The sequence below is a fragment of the Pteropus alecto genome, unplaced genomic scaffold, assembly GCF_000325575.1.
Source record: "Pteropus alecto unplaced genomic scaffold, ASM32557v1 scaffold45, whole genome shotgun sequence".
In the NCBI taxonomy this organism is placed as follows: Eukaryota; Metazoa; Chordata; class Mammalia; order Chiroptera; family Pteropodidae; genus Pteropus; species Pteropus alecto.
This window is the reverse complement of record NW_006442491.1, coordinates 1626011-1634783: the sequence shown is the minus strand read 5'-3', so window position 1 is coordinate 1634783 and position 8773 is coordinate 1626011. Positions and strand designations below refer to the sequence as shown.

The 8773-nt window shown below is 36.2% G+C and overlaps 1 pseudogene; it reads left to right on the top strand.

Annotated features, from left to right (window-relative positions):
- The first annotated feature begins 2161 nt into the window (after positions 1-2161).
- Positions 2162-2891, top strand: LOC102898612 (annotated as a pseudogene).
- The last annotated feature ends 5882 nt before the right edge of the window (positions 2892-8773 follow it).

The window sequence follows — 8773 nt, the reverse complement described above, 5'->3', positions numbered from 1 at the left end:
CCTGGATGCAAGTTTAGTTCAATATCTGCAAATCAACTAATGTATATACCACATTAACAAATTGAAAGATAAAAATGATAGATCATATAAGTAGATGCAGAAAATGTATTTAACAAAATCCAGCATCAATTTATGATAAAAACTCTCGGTAAAGTGAGACTAGAGGGAACATACCTTAACATAATAAAAGCTATTTACAACAAACCTATAGCTAACATCATACTCAATGAGAAAAAGCTAAAAGCATTTTCCTTAAGATCAGGAACAAGACAAGGATGTCCACTTTCACCACTTTTATTCAGTATAGTAGTAGAAGTTCTAGCCATGGAAATCAGACAAGGAAAAGAAATAAAAGGCAGCCAACTGAAAAGAAAGAAGCAAAACTGTCATTATTTGCAGATGACATGATACTATATAGAGAGAACCCTAAAGATTCAACCAAAAAAATGTTAGAACTGATAAATGAATTCAGTAAAGTAGCAGGATACAAAATGAATAATAATTTTGGTATACACCAATAATGAACTATCAGAAATAGAAATTAAAAAGCAATTTCATTTACGATTGCATCGAAAAAATAAAATACCTAGGAATAAATTTAACCAAGGATGGTAAAAGACCTGTACTCAGAAAATTATAAGTCATTGAAGAAAGGAATTAAAGAAACAAATAAATGGAAATATATGTCATGTTCATGGATAGGAACAATAACATTCAAATGTCCATACTATCCAAAGCTGGGTGAAAATGGTGAAGGGATTAAGAAGCACAAATTGGTTGTTACAAAATAGTCACGAGGATGTGAAATACAGCTTGGGGGATATAGTCAATAACATTTTAATAACTTTTTGAGTGCCAGCTGGGAACTAGGCTAATCAGCAGGATCACCATGTAAATTCTTTAAATGTTTAACTATTTTTCTGTAACCTGAAACTAATGTGAAATAATATTGAATGTCAAATCTAATTGAAAAATAAAAATTAAAAATTCATGAGAAGAGAGAAACAAATTCTTAGTTTTAGGTGAAGCTGAAATCTAAGGAATGTTTGGTGACTTTTAATTTAAATATAATTTCAAACTTGCAAGAAGGTTGCTGCAAAAAGAGTACAGAGAGCTTCCATATTCCTAGATTCACCATTAACTATTTGTTAACATTTTGTCTCATTGTTTTCTTATCTTCTTTTCTTCTCTCCTTCCTTCCTTCCTTCCTTCCTTCCTTCCTTCCTTCCTTCCTTCCTTCCTTCCTTCCTTCCTTCCTTCCTTCCTTCCTCATTCCTCCCTTCCTTCCCTCCCTCCCTCTCTTTCTCTTTTAATAATATGAGTTGCAGACTTCATGACACCTTTATATTTAGGTATTTCAGTGTGTATTTCATAAGAACAAGGCCACTATTTTCCATAACATCAATACAGTTATTAGATTGAGAAATTTCATATGGATATAATACCAATATCTAAGTATATTCTCTGTTTGAATTTCAGTAATTAACCCCCAAATGCCCTTTATAGGTATTTTTCCCATTCTGTATCCAAATAAGGATTATATATTTCATTTAGTTGTCATGTCTCTTTCATGCCCTTGAATCTGGAACAATTCCTAAGCCTTTCTTTGTATTTTGTGACATTAACATTTTTTGAGGAGTACAGACTGATTATTTTGTAGAATGTCCCTCAATATAAGTTTGATAATTCTTCTTCAAAATTTGATCACAGTTACTAATTTTTTTTCAGGAAAACCCCAGAAGTGATGTTATGTCCTTCTCAGGGCATCTTATCAGGAGGTTCATGATGTTTTGTTTTCTTATTGGGGGATATGAACTTAGACGCTTGTTGAGATGGTGTCTACCATTTTTCTCCACTGTAAAAGTAGAAATTTTCCTTCTATAATTAGCAATTTGTGGGGAGATATTTTGAGACTATGTAAAAATATCCTGCTCCTCAATAGATAATAACCTACTAATTTTAGTTTGCATCAGTGATTTTTGCCTGAATCAATTATTATTATGTTTACAATGTGTGGTGATTTTTTTCTAAAAAAAATTGTTCCTCTTTCATTTATTAGTTGATTTATTACTATAAGAACGAAAACTCCCTTATTCATTCATTCACTCATTCATTCATTCATCATTCATATCGGTGTGGATAAAGAAGGTTTTTATAAAGGATGTGGAAAGACTTGAACACAGCTCTTCTCAGTCCAGGGTTATTGCAGGCAATAGACTATTTCACACTGGGATGCCAAATCTTGTCCCTGTACTACCTCTTCCAGAAAGTGGAGGAAAAGTTCATCATGGGCTGACCTCTGAGGAATTCTTCCAGTTCTTTTCTCCTAAAACCAGCATAAGAGGGCCCTATGCTCTTGGAACTGGCTTATCTTATATTTTCTATCTAAAGAAATACATGTGATTACTTCAGAGACCATCTCTGCCATATCAACAATAGGGATGATTGTCTATGTAATTAAAAAACATAGTGTCTTTACTGGAGAATTTGCTGATAAACTCAATGAGCAAAATATTGGCCAGCTAGAAGAGGTGAAACAGGCTTCCATCAAACATATCCAAGATGCAATTGATCTGGAGAAGTCACAGCAGGCACTAGTTCAAAAGTGCCATTATCTTTTTGATTTTCAGAGGAATAAAATGGATATGGCCTTGGAGGTTACTTATTGGGAACAGCTGTATAGAGTAGACAAAGAGGTAAAGAATCACCTTGATTTTCATATCTTTGTGCAGAGTATGATGCATCGAAACAAGCAAGAGCACATGATAAGCTGGTTGGAGAAGGATGTGGCTCAAAGCATCTCTACACAGTAGGAAAAGGAGACAATTGCCAGGTGCATTACCGATCTAAAGCTGCTCGCAAAGAAGGCTCAAGGACAGCCCGTTCTGTAAATGCATCTATCCCAATTGAGACAGCTATAAACAGTTGACTGACTAAATAGAAACTAGTTTATATGACAAACATCTTTCTGCATTGCAGTCTACTGAAGTTACACTTTCCTTCACCTACAAATAAAAAACTAGAGTTTCACATAGAGAGAAAATTAAAACAATCTATTAGCCAAAAAAAAAAAAAAATCACCAAAATTCTGCTATTAACTGGGGAAAAAAAAGGTTCTAGAGAGGGGCTGTAGGCTGTAGGTTGAAGGTGCAGTAAAAGAAAAAATAATGCTAATGGACAGAGTTTTATCAAGGTGAAATTCAGAAAACTAGTAACAGATATTCGAAATGGCATTGATCAATATGGCAAATGATGAAAGACAATTTTGAATTTCAATCTGATTGAAGAGCTGCTTATTAATTTGGCTTTCACAAGAAGCTCTATGTGGCTTGGCCTCTTTGAAATTGTTTAACAGAATTGTTTAGTCTTCTGAATAAAAAAAATATGTCATTAGACTCCTCCCCATCATGAAGTGTCCACCTCTCCTGAGCTTAGGTCAAGTGTCTTGATGTTCAGCCTTCTCTGAAGCAGAGATGTGATCAAGGTCTTGTGAGCATCCTTCAGAAAACATTTGTTGCAGGGAAAAGGGGAGAGTTGATGCAGACGTTGATTGAGGTGTGTCTGAAGTGGAACTTAAGCAAACTGTTGAAAACCTTAAAAAATCACTGACCACAATAAAATATTTAACCAAGAAAGAGTTGCAATTGCTGATATTCTATGTAGAAAATTCAAGTGCAGATTAAGAGACACATAGGAAAATTTTTCTGTGGCAATTAGGCTCCATCTATATTGAGTTGTATAAAATTATAAACACTTTTAATCAAAAACTGTTGTTAGGTAACACTTTCTCATATATGCCATGTTGATTGTGTAACTTTTACAAATCTTTCCTCATCTTTAGCAAAGTGTTCTGCATTTGGAAGGCAGTTTCTTCTAAGTGAATATCATGAAAGCTTTCTGATATAAAGAATCATATTTTCTAGAGTTAAAAGAGTTGTTTGAGAAGACAATTTTTTTTTTCATTTTGGGATGTAATACATGCAACTATTCTATAAAGAATCCAGTGGTGAAATTCATGTATTCATTATTAACAAATATGTGCACCTGCAGTTCTCAAGAATGAGATGAAGAAATCACCAGTCTGAAGTGCAAATTCCAGGGACAATGAATCACTCTGAAACACAATCATTTTGGGAGATTACTAAAACAACATAGCAATAACAAACATATAATACAATGTTATATTTCCATAAGGACACCTGCATTATGGAGGAAATGTATTCTTCAGTGGCTTTAATATCAGGGAGTTAGATTAACTCAAACTTTTCTCAGTCAGTCCAAAAAAGGCAGAGCCAAATGTTTTTGAAACTAATTGATATAGGAATTATTTCCAGGAACCCAAAGACATCAGAAGAAAAACTATGTTCAACAAACACTTTAAAATTTAACTTTTCATATTTTACACAGATCCATCATTATTAAGTTAGAATAACCATTACAAAGTTAAGCAGTGTATCTTTTAATAAGCTATATCTGCTTATGGAAAGTTAAGGTAAGACCTGTACAAAGTAACCAGTTCAAATAAGCTCCACTCTCCTTTTTTTCCCCTTTACCTCAAATATCCATGTAAATTTTCTTTTGGTCTTGAATGTGTTTCTTCATTATATTTTGACTGTATAGATAGAACCTAAAAGAGATAATTAGAGTTAACATTACTGAAATTAATATGAAAACACACACCTGCATGCCAACCAAAAAAATATATCAGCTGATCTTTAGAGAGCTTTAAAGCTATTCATATAATATCTAATTTGAAAATATTGCAAGTAACAAGAATAGAGTACTTAGATTTAAAAAATAAATCTCTAGACTTCCAGTCAAGATGGGTTAGTAGTAGAAACCATGCTTGCCTTCTCTCACGACCACATCAAAAGTTACAACTAAATTGCAGAACAACCATCATTGGGAATCGCTTGAAGTCTGGCTGAAAAGAAGTCCAACAGCTGGAAACATACAGAGGAGGCTATCTCGAGACTGGTAGGAGGGGTGTAGGCTCAAAACAAGCTTGCCGCACAACCACATGTGGTGGTTAAGAACCAGGAGGGATATCTCAGCTGCGGAGGTCCCTATGGAAGAACACAAGGATCCCAACCCCACACTAGGCTCCCCAACCCAGGGTTCCAGTGACAGGAAGAGAAGTCCCCACAACCTCTAGCTGTGAAAACCAGTGGAGATTGTGGCTGAGTGAGATGGAAGACTGCAGGACACAAATGTTCCTCTAAAGGACTCATTTACTCTAAGCGCCAGCACTGGGGCAGCTGTACAAAAAGCACCAGGGACATACAGGGAGGAACTGAATTGTCTGGCTTTAGGGCGAGGGCTGGAGGGGCAGCTCATTCTAGACAGTAGTGCTAGCAGAATCCTGGCAGAGTTAATTTTTTGTTGAGCCTTACCCCCTCCTAATGCACAAACACAGGCAGCCACCATATCTGAGTCTCCATCAACCTGGATAACACAGGTCACCCCTGCCAGGTGATTCCCTGAGACTCTACCTCTCCCAACTTGCTGGCCCACCCAAGCTGTCTCCAGTTGCTTCTCCATACGAATGGCTTGTCTTGACTCATGTTGTGGACTTTCCTAAAATCTCTCAAAGGTTCACAAAACTCAAACAAGCAGCCTCTGACCTTGGAATGCCCTGTACCTCTTGCTGAGCAGCCCCAAGTCCGGCACTAGTGATAATTGGCCTTGGTTTGCACCTTGGCCTCTCGAGGCATTTATAAGCTCAGCACTGGTGATCGTCATCTGTGGATTGCTTGGTGACTTTTACCAAGTGGCCCTGGGCAGTGCACAGGCTATAGCTGAACTTGGCTGGTGGCGGGCCACCTTTCAGGAGGTTTTGGGGCTGGGGCATCTGTGCCCGGTGGCTGGCTTCACCCTGAGCTCAAGCACTACCCAAAGCTGCATTTAAGGACCATACATCCAAAGAGCAGACTTAGTAGGCACCAGAGCCTGCTAAAGTGAATCCTGCTTTGTAGGGTCAGCCCCTCACTGGCCAATCTTCACAACCAATGAGCTCAAGGGTCAACCCCTCCCACTAATGTGCAAATAGCAACCAAGGCTCACCTACAACAGGAGGGCACATACAAAAGACATATCTTGAGCACTCAGCTCAGGAGCCCAGAGGAGACTGTGCTACTGGGTCTCACAGGACATCTACTACATAAAGCCACTCTACTCGACAGAGAGACATAATAGCCCTATCTAATACATAGAAACAAATATAGAGAGGCAGGGAAAATGGGGAGACAAAGAAACATGTCCCATATGGACAGAACAAAGCTCCAGAAAGAACATTAATAAGCAAAATGGAGACAAGCAATTCAAAACACTGGTTATAAGGATATTCAATAAACTTAAGAGAAGAGTAGAAGAACTCAATGAGAACTTTAGCAAAGAAATAGAAAACATAAAAATGGAGGTAGAAAACAAAAAATAACAGTCATAAATAGAGAATACAATAACTGAAATGAGAATAATTAAAGAGAATCAACAGTAGATTAAATGAAGCAGAGGATCAAATCAATGACTTAGAAGATAAAGTAGCAGAAAACACCCAATCAGAACAGCAACAATAACAAAAAAAGAATCCCTCCAAATGAGGATAGTTTAAGGAGCCTCTGGGACAACATCAAGCACAACAGCATTCGCGTTATAGGGGTACCAGAAGGAGAAGGAAGAGAGCAAGGAATTGAAAACATATTTCAAGAAATAATGCCTGAAAAAACTTCCCTAACGTGGTGAAGGATATAGATGTACAAGCCCGGGAAGTGGAGAGAGTCCCAGACAAGATGAACCCAAAGAAGCCCACACCAAGACACATCATGATTAAAATGCCAAAGGTTAAAGATGACATAATCTTAAAAGCAGCAAGAGACAAGTAATTGTTACCTACAAGGGACCTCTTGTAAGACTGTCAGTTGATTTTTCAACAGAAGTTTTGCAGGCCAGAAGGGATTGGCGCAAAATATTCAAAGTGTTGAAAAGCAAGGACCTACAACCAAGACTACTCTACCCAGGAAAGCTATCATTTAGAATTGAAGGACAGATAAAAAGCTTCTCAGACAAGAAAAAGTTAAAAGAATTCATCAACACCAAACCAGTATTACAAGAAATGTTAGAGAGACTTCTTTAAGAAGTAGAAGAAGAAAAGATAAAAAATATGAATAATAAAATGGCAATAACTACATAACTATCAACAATTACTTTAGTTTTTCATTATTAAGTACAATGTTAGCTGAGAGTTTGTCATATATAGCCTTTATTATGTTAAGGTACTTTCCTTCTATACTGATTTTGCTAAGTGTTTTGATCATAAATGAATGCTGTATCTTGTTGAAAGCTCTGCATATATTGGTATGATCATATGATTCTTATTCTTTAATTTGTTTATGTGGTATATCACATTAACCAATTTGTGTATGTTGAACCATCCTTGTGCCTCTGGGATAAAGCCCACTGGATCATGGCGTATAATCCTTTTACTATGTTGCTGTTTTTGGTTCGCTAGTATCTCATTTAGGATTTTTGCATCTGTGTTTATGAGAGATATTGGTCTTTAGTTTTCTTTTTTAATGTTATCTTTACCAAGTTTTGGTATCAGGGTAATATTGGCCTCATAAAATGAGTTGGGAAATATTGCCTCCTCTTCAATTTTTTGGAAGAGTTTGAGGAGAATAGGTATTAAATCTTCTTTGAATGTTTGGTAGAATTCACTGGTGAAGCCATCTGATCCTGGACTTTTACTTTTTGGTGGGTTTTTGATGATTGTTTCAGTTTCCATACTGCTGATCGGTCTATTTAGATTTTACAGATCTTCTTGATTCAGTCTAGGAAGATTGTATTTTTCTAAGTTCTGGTCCATTTCTTCTAGGTTATTAAATTTGGTGTTGTATACTTTTTCATAGTATTCTTGCATGATTCTTTGTGTTTCTGTGATGTCAGTCATAATTTCCTCTTTTTTATCCCTGATTTTGTTTATTTGTGTCCTTTCTCTTTTTTCTTTAGTGAGTCTCGACAGGGGTTTGTCAATTTTATTAGCCTTCTCGAAGCTCTTTGTTGCATTTATTTTTTCTATTTTGTTTGTTTGTTTGTTTTCAATGTCATTTATTTCTGCTCTAATTTTGATGCTTTCTTTCTTTCTACTGACTTTTGGCTTCATTTGTTCTTCCTTTTCCAGTTTTTTAAGATGAAGCATTAGGTTGTTTATTTGGGCTCGTTCTTGTTTTGGAGATAGGCCTGTAATGATATGAATGTTCCTCTTTTGACCGCTTTTGCCGTGTCCCAAAAGTTTTGGTATGTTGTACTATCATTATCATTTGTTTCTATGCATTTCTTGATCTTTTTATTTCTTCTGTGACCTAGTTATTCTTCAGTAGCATGTTGTTTAATCTCCATGTATTTGTGGTTCTTCCTGCTTTCTTTTTGCAGTTGATCTCTAATTTCAAAGCATTATGATCAGAGAATATGATTGGTAAGATTTCAACTCCTTATATTTGTTGAGGCTATCTCTGTGTCCCAATAGGTGGTCGATTCTTGAGAATGTTCCATGTGCACTAGAGAAGAATGTATAAGCAGCTGTTTTGGGATAGAAGGCTGTGTAAATGTCAATTATGTCCAATTATTTCCAATTAGTCTAATGTGTCATTTAAGGATGTTATTTTCTTATTGATTTTCTGTTTAGATGATCTGTCCATATCCAACAGTGGGGTATTTAGGTCTCCCACAACGATAGTGCTTTGGTCTGATTCTCCCTTTAAGTGTTTTTAGTCATTTC